General features: G+C 38.3%; 1 protein-coding gene across 24 annotated transcripts in view; it reads left to right on the top strand.

Moving 5' to 3' along the window:
• LOC141784311 (receptor-type tyrosine-protein phosphatase delta) overlaps positions 1 to 19,663 on the top strand; it is a 471,971-nt gene that overhangs the window by 246,995 nt on the left and 205,313 nt on the right. For all 24 annotated transcript variants that reach the window (XM_074662121.1, XM_074662118.1, XM_074662109.1 and 21 more), the window contains exon 8: positions 7,972 to 8,019. The gene's annotated coding sequence lies outside the window, so the exon portion shown is untranslated. The remainder of the gene's footprint in view (positions 1 to 7,971; positions 8,020 to 19,663) is intronic.

The raw sequence follows: 19,663 nt of genomic DNA, 5'->3' as shown, positions 1-19,663 counted from the left end.
TTCAGTCTCTGTCTCCTGTATCCTGTCTGCTCAGGACAGGTGAAGCTCTTCCAATGTGGCAATCATGTCCAGTGTTAGCTCCATTAGCCATGTCTGTAAATAACTACTCTGCCTTCTGGTATTCCCTCTGTTGCTGGGTTAGCACGGCTAGCTTGTCTATCTTATTGAAGATAGATCTTACGTTCCCAATAACGATGGATGGAAGAACAGGTTGATGTTGTCACTTCTTAGCTCACACCTGAAAACCAGCACGTCATCCTCACCTCCTCCTCACTTTGTGGGGAACATCAGGCCTTGCACCAGTTAGCATTGACATGCTATAGCTGATTTCACATGTAAACAATGTGGCCATGATTATATGCAGGATCTCCAGTATAAATATCACTGAAGACAAAACCAGTTTGGTGTCCACAACCATCAAATGAGCCACACAAAGTAATGATCCACTCCAAATACAAAGATGATGAAAAAGAGGTGAAAAATTTACAAGAAACAGACAAGGCAGCCATAACAGGGTGGCACCTAGCAACAATGATACAATAATTAAATGAACAGTAAATTGCATCAAAAAATCAGGAAAATTAAACTTACTGCAATGTGAATGAGTGATTTCTTTCTCAAGGCCTGCTGTGAATTAATATCTTATTGATTTGAGGGGGAAATGATACCTTCTTTTGCTTGCATTACCTGCTTCAATAATATTAACCACTGCTCATTCACAGCTAGAGAACATTCTGCTGACATGCACTGTCCAATCATGAAAGTGTACTTAAGTGTGTCCATTATAATCAAAGGCTGTAATCATGTTCAAAATCCTTTAACCACCCGCTACTTACGACTCACTGTCAAGGCAGTTCAGGGGTCATTATTCTCAAATGTTAGGTCGACACAACAGATGATTAGCGCCACATGAAGGAAGAATAAAACCGAGATTCTCCGAATAAAGTCATGAGTTTACAAAAGTGACGTATAATTATAAACAAGCTGTAGATTTTCAGAAGAGCTACAAATATACAAGAATAAACTACACTGCCTGGCCCAGAAAAAAATTGTTGCCACCAAAAAAAAGGTCACACACTGTAATATTTCATTGAACCACCTTTAGCTTACTGCACACATGCACTGTGGCAATGTCACCAGATTTATTTCCATCCAGTATTGCATTAATTTTTCACCAAGATCTTGCATTAATGCTGGTAGAGTCTGACCACTGTGCAAAGTCTTCTCCAGCACATCCCAGAGATTGTCAATGGGGTTAAGGTCTGGACTCTGTGGTGGCCAATCCATGACTGAAAATGATGTCACATGCTCCCTGAACCACTCTTTCACAATCTGAGCCCAATGATTCCTGGCATTGTCATCTCTGAATATGGCCGTGCCATCAGGGAAGAAAAACCCCATTGATGGAATAACTTGTTCATTCAGTATATTCAGGTAGTCAGCTGACCTCATTCTTTAAGCACAGACTGTTGCTGAACCTAGACCCGACCAACTGCAGCAACCCCAGATCATAGCACTGCCCCCACAGGCTTGGACAGTAGGCACTAGGCATGATGGGTGATCACTTCATCTGCCTCTCTTCTTACCCTGATGGCCCATCACTCTAGAACAGGTTCAATCTGGACTCATTAGACCCTAAAGAGTCCACCTTCATGCTCCCTAGCAAATTGAAGCATTTTTCTTAAGGCTACACAGCTGCTGAGTCCCATTTTCTTGAGTTGCCTTCCCATGTCTTCCTGGAAGACGATGGGTCCCCACTATCCTTCCAGTTTTTAGTAATGCATTGGACAGTTCTTAACCCAATTTTAGTAGTTTCTGCAATCTTCTTAGATGTTATCTCGGCTTGATGCATGCTAATGATTTGACCCTTCTCAAACAGACTTACATCTTGTCCACCACTAGAGGATGTGTCTTTCCACATGGTTTGTTTCAGAAATGAGAAGCAATTGCTTGTTCCAGTTGGGGTTAAATAACTTGTTGCAAGCTGAAAGATAATCGCCCATGCAGTAATTATCTAATAGGAGTCTTGTACCTTTTTGCTTAGTTGAATCCAGGTGGTGACTTTTTTTTGGCCGGGCAGTGTAATATTAGAACTTAGTATATAAGAAGTACTTAATCAGGTCGCCACATCACAAATCAATGAACTCTGTCCATAGCGGGCTTTATTGAGAGTATTGCGTGGTATTAAACAGTGTACTCAGAGGATTTAAATCTAAGTTGTTTGTACAGTAGTCAAAGGTTTTACTTCACATTCTAGATCCCTTATTGATTGTCTATATCAAACTGTAAAAAATGGCTGTAACCGCTATAAGAACTGATATAGTAGATGTTTCAAAAGCAACCTCAACCCGAAAGAGACTTCTAACTTCAAACTGGCTGGCTGAAATATGACCCAAATTTGGCACAGCTGGTGGCTCAAACTTATGCCATAGGTGTGATTAATGAGTCGCCTTTGGCCCAAAGTGCTAATAACTTGAGCTGATCCCGAGCCAAAATAGCTTCATGTCTGTACCACCCGAAATCCAGCCAAACATGCTCCTCTGGTTTAAGGATATAACCAAACTGTGTTCAGCCAACTTGGCTGGCTATGGATCCATTCTCTCTTTTTTGATTAACTTCAGTCAACATGAACAGAATGCCGCATCAGGATAGTGGAATCCATCCATTTGGAAAAAGAAAAGTCTCCTTTTTTTGTAAATAAAGTGACATGACTCATTAATGTGATGAATGACCATGCAATTCCCTGGGATCTCAGCATCAAGCACCCACCCTTCCTCCAAACCCCTTCAGGCCTCTTGTGGGCCATTCTGGGTGAAAGCCGAACATTTAAAACGTGTGCCTGGAAGTGCTGAGGCAAGCAAGTCCGGCGGCCAAATGGTCGCTCTATTCAGCTGTTGGAGCACCCAAGGACCCATCACACTGTTAACATCAAATCATTAAATTCACCCCTTACTCAGTCAAGTCGGAGTGACAGAGAGAAAGATAAAAAGACAAAGAGGAAGGGTAAAAAAAAAAGCAGCCATGTTGAGCTGCGAAGCTTTAAATAAGGGTTGAAAACATTGAATAAAAACTGACATTTCTGTCTGGTTTGGCTCCTTCCTGTGAAGCAGAAATGCTAATCTCTTAGTGCAATTTTACTTCCTAAGAGAAGAGAAGAGATCAATAAAATATGATTTGGCTAATGTGTCACTGTCAAAGCGCAGGGCTTGAGATTATTCTGCTGTATTAAAAATTTAATTGCATCTCCAGTGGTGTCTAAAAAATCTCTGATAGCATCGTACCTTTAACTTGTGTGAATACACACTCCAAAGTAAGCTGAAAATTAAATCTTTCTGGCAGATTTCTGAATACTTCTTACTGGGTTGCTTATTTCATACAACACTGCTGGTTGTTTTCTTCTTTGAGGTGTTGGGTTTGACTAAAGGTAACCTTGATGTACACAGTTGTTTTCAGAGTTCATCTATTGTTTTATTCCATGCCATCACAGTATCAAGTTTTAACTATGCATTTGCTGCTTGCGGATCATTCTTGCATCTGATTCATTTCAGGAATGTTATTGAAACTATGATAACATAAATGTGCAGCCGTTCTCTAAACCATTTGATACATTGTCACATAATGGAAACGCGTGCCTAGCACACATTATCAGACAGCCTTTGACGTCCATTCTCCTGGTACTGAATGTACCCAGATCCACAACAACCCCTCAATTATAATATTTAACTATGGCAGCGCCTCAGAATGACTGGATTTTTTTCTTTGTAACACATTCTCAAGTTCATATGCAATCACTCACTTCAATTTAATCTGTTGCGTCTATCTGAATATAACCACTGAAAAGGCACTCAGACAGTTGTTCTCTTATTGTAATCGGTCAGCCGGACTTTGTTTCTATGGGAACCTTTGTGAAACACATTTAGTTAAATAAGGACACAGCCCTGGTGGTCATGGCATAAGCAGTAAGAAAGAGAAGGAACAGAATGTAGAGTGATAAAGAAAAAAGCAGAGTTAAATATGAGCTCATTTTAAACTTGATACCAGCAGAATGTCAAAAAGGTGAAGCAAAGGCTTTTTAACTATTGTGTTGTTACAACATAGGTGTGAAGTCTGGACTTTAGGCAGCCACGCTGTTGCAATACATGCAGAAAGTGGTTTGGTTGGTTGTTTATTTATTTGTTTATTCATTTATTGATTGATTACTGCTGACACATGATGGTTCTTCAGTTAATTAAAAAATAAATAAATAAATAAAACATATTGTTGCTCCAAGGCCTGTGTCTGCTATTTAGCATCAATAGCACATTTCAAGATGTGTGAGATGTATTGTTGAGGATGCAGTAATTAACAATCCTCACCTTGAGTGTTTTTATTTTTTCTTTCTTTTTTTGTAGTTGTTGTTTGTTTTTTTGTTTTTTAAATTTTTGGAAGTGGTACTGATATATGCAATGATTCCCACTACAGAGTCAGGTCTGTTTTTTATACAGTGCTAAAAATCACTTCCATTCAGTTTTGTTTTTCAGTCTCTTATGAGATTCTGCTTAATCTTCTTAAGTCTTAAGGTCATCTACACACTAGAGATGTTCAGTAATTTTGCAATCTAACTCAAAGTCATTTTTCTTAAATGTCGAATAATTAGCTTGTAGGGTCTACAGCAGGGGTGGCCAATGAGTCAGGGACCAAGAGCCACAAAAAGTACCGTGATACTAAGAAGAGCCACAAAGACGTGGTCTTGCAAATGCACTATCAATCTATCTTTCTATCTATCTACCAATGTATGTATGTATGTATGTATGTATGCATGTATGTATGTATCTATCTATCTATCTATCTATCTATCTATCTATCTATCTATCTATCTATCTATCTATCTATCTATCTATCTATCAGTAGAGTATTAAAGTAGTAGAGTGTAAAAGAAAAAAAAACTATGATTACACAAACGATTGAGAGGAGCAAATATAGAGAAAAGAAACTGAAACTTAAGTATCAATCTCATCACCCAAGTATTGATCGATATTGGTGCAAACTTTTGATACAATACATCAGTTTTATGAGTGGATCGAAGAGCCGCACACCGAAAGTCAAAGAGCCACATGCAGGGCGCGAGCCACAGGTTAGCCACCTCTAGTCAACAGTCTCTCAGAGTGGTGAACCTCATTACGGGAGTTTTTCAGTGTTCTGTTGTATCTTTTTAAACTTGTTACTGGCGTCAATCTTAAGTGGGCATATGTGTATTTCACCAAACAAATCTCATGTCTTTGTTTAAGAATATGATATTTAACTTAGTTTGTTTTCACTTAAACATGGGATTAAATGACATGCCAACCATTAAAATCTTATCCTAGTAACAATTCACAGAGCGTCCCAGTATTTTGAAATTTAGTTTTTAATAACAATCAAATACTTAGAGCCAGACACTGAAAATGGATAAAACATCCAAACAGAAAAAAAAACTGGACACCTCTGGAAAACTCTTGGGGTGGCTTTGTAGACCAAGTCATCATGTTTGATCAAGTTTTATTTGAGGTTTCAAACATAAAGCCTCCGTCAAATAGAAAATGAAAGAAATGGCTCCATATCAGTTTGCTTCCTCTGCATTCAGACTGTGCATCAACCAGCAATTGATTGCTAAATCAATCCTGAAACAGAATGAGCAATTTATTCCATCCAATGATTTTTGCAGCATCTGTATTAATGTGTGTGTCTTTTTTGGTGAGTTCTTGAATTATATATCTTAATGACTCTGATTGACAAAGAAATTATGTGAAATACACCTTCACTTTGCAAGCAGTGTGTGATGCCTATTAATTAGCTACTCCAGTGAATCATGGAGGCAAATTTCAAGTCAAGATCACATCAGTTTCCACTGGCTATGAGTCATGCATTCAACTTTGTGTAAAGCATCTACTGTTATTTCATCAAAGATAAAGGTGATTGTTTTTGCATGGAGTTTTTATGTCTTTGTTATTTCATTTGTGAGTGCACAAATATCAAGTACAGGCAAGTTTGTGAACAACCCTAAAAAAAGTTGAACACCCCTCAGATGCTTCCCTCCAAGGGCTGGCTGTTTTTGGCAAGCATCCCTCTGACCTGCGTACATGGCATGAATAGAGCAGGAAGCAAATGTGTCCCTCCTTATGGTGGGTCAGACTACAAGGCAGCCCAGATTTTTCAGGGACTTTATTAAAGGGCGGAATCAAAAACTGAATTTCAACACAGTGGCATCTGAAGCTTTTGCCTCAAGGGCCTGATTTCCTGGTTCTCTGGTGTTTTAACAATGAGGCTGCACTTGACAGTCGGATCTGAGGCCGGCGTGTTTGAGTGGCCCTGGATTTCAGCTTGTGTTTTTCTTTTTTTTGCACAACAGCGTTAAAAGCCCCACAGAGGAATGGGGTTGGAAACTCATTGGATTTGAGGCTAATGAAATCCTAAAAGACCAATCCTATCAGAAACATCAAAAATCAACCAAACTCATAACTAGATAGAACGCACATTAAAGTGATGTCAAACTTTTCTCGTTGAGTTGTGAAGCTTCTACAAGTACAAACAGGAGCCAGGGATTTGTCTCCAAGTTTCAAGATATTTGCTGCTTATCTTAATCCACAGAGGCTTTTCTGTGGTGGTTCTTAAAATCATCAGGTCATAAAAAACACTCAGTTAAACTTGAATTAGGGAGTGCTGTTTATCTCAAGAGCACCCTGAGAACACATTAAAGGTTAACATTTTCATTTTAGCCTTAAAAACGAGAGTTTTACAATAAAACCATCCTCAAGATGGCACCTCCTGAGACACTTTTCTTTAAAAGACTTATGAAATCCCCTCATTTAAGAAATTTCTTAATTTGTTTTACACAACAATAAATATAATCATTTAGCCTTATTGGGGAATCTGCCAGTGAGGTCATATCATGAGTTCTATGTTACAAAGCTACAAAGCTAAGTTTCATTATCATAATTCAAGTCAAAATCCTCTGCAAACTTTCAGTTGTCTTTCTAAAGTAGACTTCTTACAGAGTCCGTCCATCTGGCACCTCTTACCTCAAAACAAACCGGCACAGAGTATGAAACAAGGGCGGACTGGCGTATGGGGATACGGGGGATTTCCCTGATGGGCCGATGGGCCAGTGGGCCGGTGGGCCGTGGCTGCAACACGAGAGAGAGGGGGCGGGGCGGATGAGGCTGTGGCAGAGTCGCCTGTCAATCACACTGCTCGAACGGGGACAGTGCCAGACAGCTTTGTTGGAGGATTTGAAGATTGCGTAATCTTCTAGGAAATTTGGGACTTTTCCCGAACAGCCGGTCTTTTCCAGACCCTAACCGGCTGGTGGTTGGAGCAGTTTTTTTTTTTTCAATTAATGATGTCAGGGGCGGACTGGTCATCTTAACGCTCTGGAAAATACCAGAACGGCCGGTGCTGCCAGTCGGCCGACGACCAGTACTGCCGCAGGGGGGTTGCTGCCGGTCTACCGATGTGTCCCATTGTTGTGGGCTGGGCTGAGTCAAAGTCCCAGGCTGTTTTTCAGTCCCAGTCCGCCACTGGTATGAACCCACTCTTCAAGAATGAGTGTTCCTTAGCACTCCTAGTGTTCAAACTCAATGAGACACCTTCAACTTTCAGATATTGTAATCACCATACAACCCCTTCTTTTAGATTTGATGGACTTACTTCTCCATCATCAGTTCTGTTTTAGCTGAAGCTGTATGAAATTTCCCGTGCACCTGTTTTTGAGCTAGCACCACACTGCCACCACAGACGAGCTGATCCTCTAATTCTCTCAGCAGTCTGGGACACTATTCCCTCTACTTACTTTTGCCAATTTGCTCCTGGGAGCCCCTGAGCCCTTGTCTTCATTAAGGGAGTTCCTCATTGATCAATCACTGTCAGAGGAGCTCCTCTGTAATTGCAATGTGGCCTAATCATGACTGACGTCTCACACCCCTCCTCCCCCCACCCCTTTCTGCTTTGTCACAGGTCTCAGGAGAGAGGATGTTCCATGACTTTCACACCTTCGACCTCAAGGTAGGCCTCTCTAAAGATCCTACTCTTCCCTAAGTGGTCTATCTTAAGCACTGTGTGGTGTTTAATAGAAGTGGTAAATCAAATGTGAATAATGTCAGGGTTCTGGACAGGTGGGTAAGGATAGGGTTATGTGTGGAGGATATTTCCACATTTGGCCAACACAAAAGGGTTCACAAATCATTCAAAGTACAATGTAATATGGTTCCAGCTGCAGCTCCTGCCGTGAGCTCTTAATATTCATCAATCATGTCGCATTTTCATGGTGCACTGATTGATGTTTGCTGTAGGACTTGCACTCTGTTTGTCACATTCAGTGAATAGACCTCTACATTAGTCAACTGTACAGCAGTGAATGTTAGACCAAACACAAATCATAACTGCGACAAATTAACAGGCTTTGACATCAAACAAGGCACGCACAGTATTCCACCTAACTATTCCAGAACAGGAGAGTCGCCTCCGTAGTACGCTTCATATTCTATATCACTGAAACCACTGTCTGACTTTCGGCTTTAGTTTAAATTTAATGTGCCTCAAGTATATTCGACAGCACCCCAGATCCATGCATTACGAGCCATTAGTTCATGCTCAAATGCTCATGCACCCCTCTGGTGCCCAAAGAAAAGCAAACACACCCAGTGTACACAAAATCAAAATGCACAGTCCAAACAAATGTTTTCTCTCTTGACGCATTATCGTGTTTGATGCTCTCACCTTGAAAGGTCATGTTCAGAAACACATCACATGCTAAAGGTTGGAATGGTGGAAAAAATGCCTCAATGACAAAAGAGACAAATTTAAGACATGAAGAACACAGCATTTTAAAAAGTTCAAGCGTACAAGTGTTTTATCGTTAAGTTCATAAAATACCGCCTATAGGACACTATGCACTGTATAATGAAGTTTGATGGAGTTCAGGGCCCTTGTTTAATTTTTTTCTACCAATTTATATGTGACCTTGGACTTGTGAACCACCTCCAGCCTGGTTGTTGTATGCTGAAATTCCTCACCTGGTTCACACTGAGAGCAAAAAACACTTTCATTTCTGTCTCACCTCGAGTGGTGAGCAGACAAGGCTGCAGAACAGCATGCAACAAGCAGCAGAAGTCAGAAAGAGTGAAAATCATCATCAATAAGATTCATATAATAAGAGTTGCAAAATTATAGGGATTTTCAAATTAAGAAGCCTACCATGGGAATTTTTGGAAATTAAAGGGAGATTGCCTGATTTTGGGGGAATTTATATAAAATGCATTTATTTGGTTATGTTCATGTATAAATATTAAAGGTTTTGCTTTTTATAAGCAGACATGCATGCAAACATGTCTAATACAATATTTCAAAAATAAGTTGATGACAAAAAGTAAAGCTCTGAAAACTTCCAAAATTTCCAGAGAATTGAAAAAAGAAAAATTCAGTCGACGGCAACAAAACCCTTAAAATTTCTAATATTCCTCAGCTTAAACTTTCAATTTTGCACACCTTTGCAAGTCTAGTTGTCAAGCTTAGGTGAAAGAATAACACCCTGTTATTTTATTTTATTTTATTTTTTTATTCTATGCTTCTGTGAATTTCGTCCCCACTGTTGCACTATAGTTAAAGCTTCTTTTGCTTCTTCAAGCTCTATTACCATGATGGAAGATTTTCCTACAAAACCCAGATAGCTCAGCTGACAACTCCACAGTAGCACTTGGTGATGAATGGAATAAAACCATCACCAAGGCACTCTGATTTTGAGCTTCTATCGATGAGCTAAGCATACAGGTGCGGCTCATCAGCATGCAACTGCATCACAAAAACCAGTAGGGCTTTAGATCAGGGTGTGGGAATCACCCCTAAACCACCCATAAAGAGCTTACACTTAGTTCATTCATTTGGTTCATAAATAATGATCCTTGATACGTTCATCATGTGATTAACTATTTGATCATGAACTATTGGGATTAACTATTAGAATGCAACTAATTGGGATTTAGAAACTGTTTGACAGCCCTGAAGAGGTCACTTTGAACAAGTCTGTTCATCTTTTCTTACAATAATGCAGCAGCTGGTGTTGGGACATTAAAAAAAAACATGTCAGGTAGTGATACTTCTTCTCATGATCCTAAAGCCACAGTTTGAAGAGAGCAGTATATCAGTAAACTCCTGCTGTTAACTTTTTACTCCTGCGGAACACAGTCAGAATGATGACAACCGAGTTTGCCATCAGCTCCATAATCTGCGCCGTCACACTGACACACAGATTTCTGAAGAACAAATTGGAAAAGATGCAAAGTGATGTAAAAAGAAGATGGTAGTGATTTTACGGCCTGAAATTGATATCTGTGCCATGATATTAGACCCACTGGGATGCAAAAGTTTGGAAAACTTGATGTGATTTTGTGAAATGATTTGTGCGTCTCTTATTTTTGCAGCTGAAAGAGGTTTAACATGGGTGTGATGGCAGAGATTAGTCTCAGTCCTCTTCTGATCTTACATTAGCACAAGGTTATTCAAGCTTACACGCAATGACTGGGCTGAACGCCTGCTTCCCCTCTGTAAACATGCTAAAACTCTGCTCTAAACACATCAATATCCTTATTTTTAAATCGTTTTGTTGTAGAACCGTAGTCAGTATAACTCATGTAGGATTTCACGCTTGTACGTACATGACATGATCTGTCATCTCCAAGAGAGGGCATGGACACAATTGCAAATCCCCCCTTCTCTCCCCTCCTCCTCCTCCTCCTGATATGCTAATGCTTCATCCCGTGCCGTATTTCATGCAAATGCCTTTCATCGCATATTTTCAAATGTCATTTAGAAGACAGCTGTAGCACAAGCATCCATAATGTTTTGACTAGGGGGGGAATTGCAACATGGATCTCAGTCATTGTGAATTCTGCCCACAAAGACAGGAAGTCAGGAATGCTGAACTGTGTCTCTGACAAAAACATGAGTGTTTTATAAACGTTAGAAAATATGTTTATGATTAATGCTGTAGAGCAAGGGTCTGCAACCTGCAGCTCTGGAGCCTCATGCGGCTCCTTGACTCTTTTGCAGTGGCTCCTTGTAGCTTTAAAAAAATATGATTACAATAAAGAATTTTGTTTTTGTTACAGAGGTTATTTATGATAAAAAAACCCTGAAATAAAATCATGGATTAACATTTCATTGAACTAAAAACGCATCAAATCTTGCAATAAAACTTTCATTTTTTTTATTTTTTTTTTTTTAGATTTTTGCAATTTTTTTATTTATTTTTTTTTTTACATTTTTTCAAGTAAGAAAAAAAACATGTTTTTTTGAACATGTCAGATTCTTTATATATTTCATTATATTTGAACTTAATTTTTCAAAAATATTTAGACAATTTTTGAAACTACACATTTTTTAATGTTTTGCAAATAAACACAATTTTAGCAATTTGGGGGAATTTTCGCACATTTTTCAAAAATTTCAAATTCTTCAGTTTTTTTTTTTATTTTAAAATTTTTGAAAAATTTTGCAAATCTTTAAGTTTCATAAAATTTGAAAATTCATGTAATTCATGACATTGCAATTTTTTCCAAATTTAAAAAGTATTTTTAAATTTATCAAAAATAAAAAAAATAAGACATTACATGTACAAGTTTATTAACACAAAAAAAATAGTGTTCAGATAATTTTTCGCTAGATTTTTACTTTGTATAGGGTTTTATTACCCTTTTGTCTTCATTGTGAATTTCAAAGTACATTGTGTGGCGCCTGAATGGCAAAATGGCTCTTATTAAAACAAAGGTTGCAGACCCCTGCTGTAGAGGAAATGCCTAAAAAGGGGTTATCCCAAAATTTTATTTGAAATTTTGGAGAATAAACCTATTTTTTTTTCCTTTTTTTAAAGCAGAAATTATCATCTGAGGTACATTTTCTGAATTGTATGTTCTTAAACCCTCCAAAGCAGCTATTCAGGACATTTAATGCAGCAATATAAAGTTAAAAGTGTACAACTACTGTCTGTAAAACTGCAGCCACCTTGGCATTTGCTATTCCTGCGATGTCATTGTCTATAATACTGTTCCCGACGATGAACTAGGAGGAAAGTTTTAAATTTAAAATGTAATCAGCACAATCACCACAAGCAATCAGTTCCTCTTCATTCCACCTGATCGAGCCCCCCGCTAAAAAATCCAGCCTGTTAAATAGAGCATCTTATCAGGCCTGGATTAAGTTTGACTTTGATTAACATCTGTCGTCGCAGTTTAGAATGTCAAAGTTCAAGTTTGGGGAAAATTTAGTTTCTGACAATACAAGAGCACAAGATGTCAGGGAAGACTTCAGGGTATGATGAATGAAGAGGATGAAGAGGAGAGCAGAGCTTTTTAGTTTTTTTCTGCACACTTCTTTGAAGCCAATATTCAAACCATACAGTAAAAACTTAAATCTTGATTTGTCAGTTGATTGTCAAATTAAAAGGCAGCGTGACGTTTCTTTTAGCTCAGTCAGAGTTGGGGGAGGAGATTGATCCTTCTCTTTTATCGTGAAGGTGGTTGTCATCTGTTGGCTTTGGCTTCCCTCCACAGAAAAAGAGTGATGACTGGCTGTCTGCTTCAGTCTCACTGTTAAAGTGACAAAGTGATGACACATATGGAAGTTAATGCAGTAAAAAATCAAAACTGATGCACTCTTAGTGTCTCCTGTTACCCTCAGATGTAACACCTTTCACCACATGAAAAATACTCCATCTCTGTTATTCACTGGAAATTATTTGTGATAAAGAAGAGATATTTACTAATTGGCAGTTTAGTGGGCTGATGGGGCATATTGATTTGTGCGATATGACCTGCTGTTTTGTGTGGATACTTTGCTTGATGACTGATGAACACATGAAGTTCAAAGAAGCTGTGAGCGTTACAACTCAATCAGCTCATAGAGCTTGTGTTGTCTATTTTTAAAAAGTCAAAAATTGTGGTAACTTGGTTATTAAAACTTACAAACAGCATTAAAATGAACATGTCTGATGTTGCTTCTGGTGTCCCGGGGCTCCTGGCACACTAAAGTTGTAATTTCGAGCAGGCTTCTAATATTTAAAGAAAAAAGTTCAGCTAATTTTTTTTTGAAACAAACTAAAAACTTCATGTTTTCAATGAACAGAGATATCTTTGTATTCAGTAATGTCCATAAATATTACCATACCTTGATTTCTTCTCTTATTGTCACAAATAGCTTGGGTTGTGTTTTAGAAGGGGCTCTTATTGTATAGTGATTCTATCCAGAAAGTTGAGGAAAAAATGCAGAGTATAGAGTGAGCTGTAAATGGAACAGCAACTTTGAAATGAATCTTATGAACTACTAGTGTCTGTTGTCTTTTGAACCCCTGTGTAGGACACAAAAATCATCAATCATATAGAAAAGAAATATCGATAGAAAAGGCATATTTTTAACTGACTGAATCCCAACAGAACTAGTTCCCAGCCAAAAAATCTGAAGTACAAGTTGCACTGGTATTTTAAAAAATGGTTCTTTTTAACTAGCTATTTATAAATCCTCACAATGAGAAGTGGTTTCTTTGTAGTTCTTTCTTGGACCACCTTTTTCTGCATGTGGAGTTTGCAATCCAGTAATCCAGTAAGTGACTGGTAAGACAGCCACATATCAAATCCTTAGCTTTAAATCTTGTAATATAACCAGACATCATAAAAAAAAGGAAAGGAAAGGATCGGAAGAAGAAAGTATTAAAAGGTATAATTTGCACCAGGGACTGTTTCACGATTTCAGTTTTGGGTGGGCCAAACCAATTTAGGGTGGGCCTTGAATTACAAAAGTAAGTAGTAAGTAGTTAGTATGTTTTCTGTTTTAAAGCAGACTTGGTTGCTTTTTGACCCTTTAATATTTTATGAAATTTTAGTGCATCAAACAGCAATGGCTCTCAGTGGTATTGGCCAAAGAGTAGTGCTTTAATGCAACAGTGGGCTGCGCTGCCCAAACTTTCCATGTATACTAGGCTGTAAGAGGAGCAGCATAAACCATAGTTAAATAAAAGAAAAAAATCTACAGTCTTTCCCAAAATCATTCTCTGTTCCGACTGGTGTAATATGAGACTGAATGAGTCTTAACTTTTACCAACAGGCTAAAGATTGCCAAACTTAGCTCATTTTATGGACTTGGAATCTTACAATAACAAACCAAGCATAAAATGACAACATTTTTATAATATTCCTCTTAAAAAAAAAAAAAAAATTAAAAAAGAAAGAAAAATAATTTCAAAGGAAGTTCTCAAAACCTCCTCATACTTTATTAAAGGGAGTCTGGCAGTCCCCAATGTTAAAAACCCTGGCACTGCACTAGGTTTTAGTTCATCTGTGGCTTTAAACACAAGACGCAAACTTGCCATGAAATTATTCTCCCATTGCACTTTGCAACATGAGATTATCAACTTAGACCCATTGTTCGTCCAGACTGACATGTATTTAAATGTCTATTCTGTATCTGCTGCAGGAGTCCTGCCACTTCTTGATAGCATTGTTTAATAAAAGAATAGCAAAGTGCTAAATATTGTTTTCCTATTTTCTGGGTAATTGTTTTTAGATAAAAACTGCTGATACAGCTTTGCAAGGCAATCAGCTTTAAGAAAAGGCCTGATGATTGGAATGATTTGGAGAAATTAAAACACACCAAAGAGCTGTATTTGCTGTTATCCAGAGTTCGTTATAAAATGCTCAACAAGCAGCGCTGACAGACCAACTCCAAACTCTTTATGAATTTCAATGTCACTACAGCTGGGTTCATTTGGGGGAAAAGGCAAAGCAAGCACACTGAGGCCACATCCAGACATAATAAAGCGTTGCTGTGTTCACAGAGGCGTGGAGAGGTGAGAACACCTCCCCAGCACATCCTCAGACACATCTGTGCCCATGCACCTCAAATGATGTTCCTTTTTCAGAGGAAACAGGTCAGCCGTGAATACCTGGCTCTTTCCATTTCAGGAAATCTTTAAACACACTTAATTAAGAGTGTAAATATGTGGGTTTATTGGCTGTGAATCCAAAAATGTTGACTTCTTATGACTTTTTAAGTATCCTCACAAAGATCTGCTTTCAAAAGCGGATTCATTAGGATGTGTTAAGGCACAAAAATGCCAACTTGGCCCTCATTTAGACACCAAATCAATCAGATTGCACTGCTGTGATTGCTTAATTAAATGCTCGACTGTGTAATGACTTTACTTGAAAGGGGAATTAAACGTCTAAACGCTGCAGAATCTGCGTTGAGGCTGAGCAGAAATCAATGGGACATAGTGCTGGAACCCAAGGTGTTTTCCGACTTGTTTAGGGCAAGAGTTTTGTATTGATGCCATCCTTCAGTCAGTGAGTCAAAAGCTCATTCCTCTCGGTCCAAAGCATTGATTGGAGGCATACAAACTGTCTGCTTACTTTGTGCTTTCAGTGAAGGTCCAGGAGGCGAGTTTTCAATGCTTTACAATCGAGAAGTGAATGTAAAGCTCCATTTTAAAAGGATCAAAAAAGAATTTAAAAATGGATAAAGGATTTAAAAAAAACTTTGACCCACAGACAGCGAAAAGTATACATACAAACTCAAAAGAATGTTCATATAAAAACATATTTACATAAACTTTAGTCTGTTCAATGGATGGACTGTGAGTGATTTCTCAGGATGCCAAAGCAAATATCAATTCTGATTATTGCTGGTTCACTATGTATAAATGATCATTGGAAAACATTTTTATTAACCATAAAAATAAAATCATATGACCCAACAATCAGTTGACCACTAGCTTAGACTGTCATACGTAAACAATGAGCTTAATGGATTAGCAAAAAATAGTTTTTAGAGATTTATATTTACAGATGAATGAATTATTATTATTATTTTGGCTATTTGGCCCTCTTTTGTAGATTTTACTTTTTTTTCTCAACAAATGTAGGAAAAATCATCATGAAAACCAACATTATTTTCAAGCTTCCTTAAGATTGTTCCAGAACAGCCTGGTAATCAGAGTATTTGCAAGAAATAGCCCAACACATGCACAAATCAGTCCACAAATGCTCCTGTTTGCAATATTATTAATTATTTTACTAATTTCACAAGTTGGTAGAATATTTGGTATTTAACTGGATTGAAGAAAGTTATAAAGCTATTTTTAAAAATCTACAACATAACTCAACACGCCCTTTAGTTCTAGGAAATTGTATGTTGTTTTTGGGGGCCTAGCATAGGGCAAAACAATAGTAGATGCCAAGACGCCAAGACCTCAACCAACTAGCAAAGCTAGTTATTTTGGGCTTGGTTCTGACATTGGTAAATGATACCACAGGTTATTACCATCCAGGACTGAGAGTTACTGGAAAAGTCAGCACTGATGAACAGGAGCAGGCTGGCTGAACCAATGAGCTCAATGAATTGATGATCAGACTGCCAAAGTTAGATTTGCTGGAACTAAAGTAAAAAAAAATAAATAAAACAATGTCTGTGTTGCATGGATGAATAAAGGAAAGTTCACAGTTGGCTCTGCTAACAAAGCTGTCATTCATCTGTGAGCTAAGAGTTAGGGTTTGAAGAAAGGAAGGTGTCTTTTATGGCGTGAGTGTGAAATATACTTTATTAGCATTAGCTTTAACCCTCCTATTGCACAAGTGTAGCATCACAGAGCTCTTAGAATGACTGTCAACTATCATCTATTCCTCACACAGTCCAAGTTCAGAAAGATCCAGACTCAGTGATTCATATTATCTATTCTCCATTATGTCTGATAAGTGGTTTGAGTTTATAGACCGTCTGCATTTTTCCATCTTGATCCTTAAATGGCAGCAAAGCATGGTACCATTTTTTACTCAAAACAACTTCCAGTGTCCGCAACCATCAGTCTTTAAGTATTTTTTGAGTGTTTTGACAATGAAAGCCCAAAGGAAAACATTAAAAATCCAATGCACATAGAAATAGTTCTTGAAAGGAGTGCAACCCACTAATCTCACAAACATTTGATTGAACCAAAGGACCTTTAGAAAACAGCCAAAGCTGGGAAGGGCATACAACTCTGAAAATGACAACCGATTATCAAACTGCCTCTGGCTCGAGACACTGTAATCCCCCAGATGTTTGCAGACTATGAAATATGAGAGTCTGAATTAGATCTCTCAAACAATGTCGGCTTGTCTGCATCCCGTAAACCCTCGGCATTTAAGTCACAAAATTAAGTTGACCCCGTCGGAAAGCTTAAGGACATGTAACAAAGCCCCCGGCCGTCTTATTACTTCATCTGCTTTCGTCTCATCTCCTCTGTGTAATAAGTTCCCACTCCAGCAAGACCACTGGGGCTAATAAGGGTTTTATCTGCTTTTGATATTAGATATTAGCACCTCATCAAAGTTAAGCCAGCGGTGGGCTCTCGTCCTCCCTCCGAATTTACATTAGCCTAACAATGTCTCCAAAAGAAATCTTATCAAATTCAAATTAAGGGCGAGTTGAATAGCCAGAAGGACACTGCTACCCATCACTCAAGGAACTTGTAATTTGGTTCTGCAGCAAATAATACAAGCCTGCTTTGTAAATCACTGAGATCACAGTTTTGGTGCAGTAATTCTTTGAATACCTCATAATTTGTAGCATGTAAATAATGAATGTTTGGCTGCTGGGTATGAGAAGTTTCAGCAACACATTCAGGATTTGCTGTTTGGAAAGTCTATAAATAGCAACGACTCCAGTCTGCCAGTCTGTGTGTTTTTTTTTTACCTGAGGGAAAGCACTTTTGTAAAACATGTTGTTTTGTTTTCATCAGATGCTAAATGCAGCATGTAACCTCACCGTTAGATGTAGGAGTCTATGATCTCATAAAAGCACTCCAGAAATCAAATTAAACAATAATGTTTCAGAGTTAATCACGAGGAGAAGACAATATATAGCTTGTTCGTCTCAAAGGAGAGCACAAGGATGTTGTTTTAAGTGTCTCGATTATTTCAGAAGTCTTGTTTCTCTGAGACAAATCTCTAGGTAAATCCTGTATCTGCAGAAAGAGTGCAAAGGTTTCAGACTTCTTATCATCCCTCGTGGCATCCTTTGTCAGGTTGTGTGGCGGGGAAAAAAATGAAATATTAACTGGAAAATATAGCTCGGAGAGATAGAAAATAAATTACTTCAGTGTGGCAGGGAAAAGAAGATTGTGAGATTTATCAAGTCAAGATGGAAATGCCTGCTACGTCTGTGCCCCTACCTTGAAAAATTAAAGAGAAATCAAACGCCTCAGAGTACACAGCGATTGTGATATAAAGGTGTGTGTGTGTTTATGCGTGTGTGTGTGCTTGCATACTTGTTCCCTCAGTTATTTATTGTTGAAATGCACTTTCTTAATGCCAGCTATTTCATCTCTGGTGACATGCGATAAAAAATAGAAGGCGCTTCTCTGACACAGCCATGCTTTTTACAGTAAGGCTCTTGTTGTATGTGTTTGGTTGATCCTGCAGAGCTTATAAACACAGGCTGCAATTAGCCAGAGCTCTACGGTCCAGTCTTTGAGCACTCAACAGATTTTCTGTGAAACAGCTTGACTGGCAAAATCTATAATTGTACAGATAAGTGAACATGTTAGCTAGATAAAGGTTAAACTATCAGGGATATGTTCTCCATCCATCTAAAGCCAATTTTACACATTCAGCTCAAGCCGTTGTGGGTGGGGAAGTGAGAGGAGGAAAAAAAATACTGGCAAGTCAATATTGATTGATCTGGAGCCTTAGCAATTACCTCCATGTGCAGAAGACCATGTTAAGGTCAGTATTATCTTAGCTCATTTTATGGGTCAGCGCTCTGGCTTTAGCAGAAATAAATTAATGGGGTAAACACTTTAAGCTCACCTTGATGAAATTTACAGCAAGTGTTGAAGCTTTGCATAGGTGGAAGGTGCTGAGCAGGAGAGTGACCCTTGATATTTTGCTGAACCTTCATCAGCATAGGTGGTAAAAAATGCAGTCCATAAATCACGCTGATTCCCCTGCAATAAAACAAGAGCAACATTATACACTTTAACTGCAGCAGCCTGTTAAATTAACGACGTTTTTGTCTGCTATTTTAACTTCAGAGCAATGACTGGTTTAAAAAATTGTGTCATGAGTGAAAAATAGCTACATTTACAAAGATGAATAGACCTTTCTCTGCCTCAAACACATGCCATACACACAAATACTTACAACAAAGCCTACTGGGTGTTTCAACAACACTTAATAGATCTGTAAGTAACTGCGTGCTTGTTTGCAGCACTGTGCCCAAGGCTGCAGTCATCACTGAAAGTAGGCTAACAGCATTTCAGCCACAGGAAACCCAAATGCACAACAGCCTTCTTGCAATTTGGGTCACAGAGGTCAGCATCTAAAGATTATTAAAAACTACAAAACAGTGGTTATAGGTAAATTGGTGTTTGGATTTTTGAATTGCTTTCGGTACTTTATTTGTCTACAGTTCTACAGTTTTATTTAGCAGACACTTTTGTCCAAAGCGACGTACAACACAAGCAAGTTATTCCGCCACAGGTGCTGCCATTAAGTGCAAGTTTTTTGTTGTTGTTGTTGTTTTTTTTTTTGTTTTTTTTTTGGGGGGGGGGGGGGCTTACAGTAATCAACAAGCCAACAAACCACAATTAATTGCTGCAACAGTATACCTCAAACTTCAACAACATTCA

Source organism: Halichoeres trimaculatus, unplaced genomic scaffold (assembly GCF_033239565.1).
Source record: "Halichoeres trimaculatus isolate MK-OKI-2021-1 unplaced genomic scaffold, fHalTri1.1 fHalTri1_scaffold_22, whole genome shotgun sequence".
Lineage (NCBI taxonomy): Eukaryota > Metazoa > Chordata > Actinopteri > Labriformes > Labridae > Halichoeres > Halichoeres trimaculatus.
This window is presented reverse-complemented; position numbering and strand designations above follow the sequence as displayed.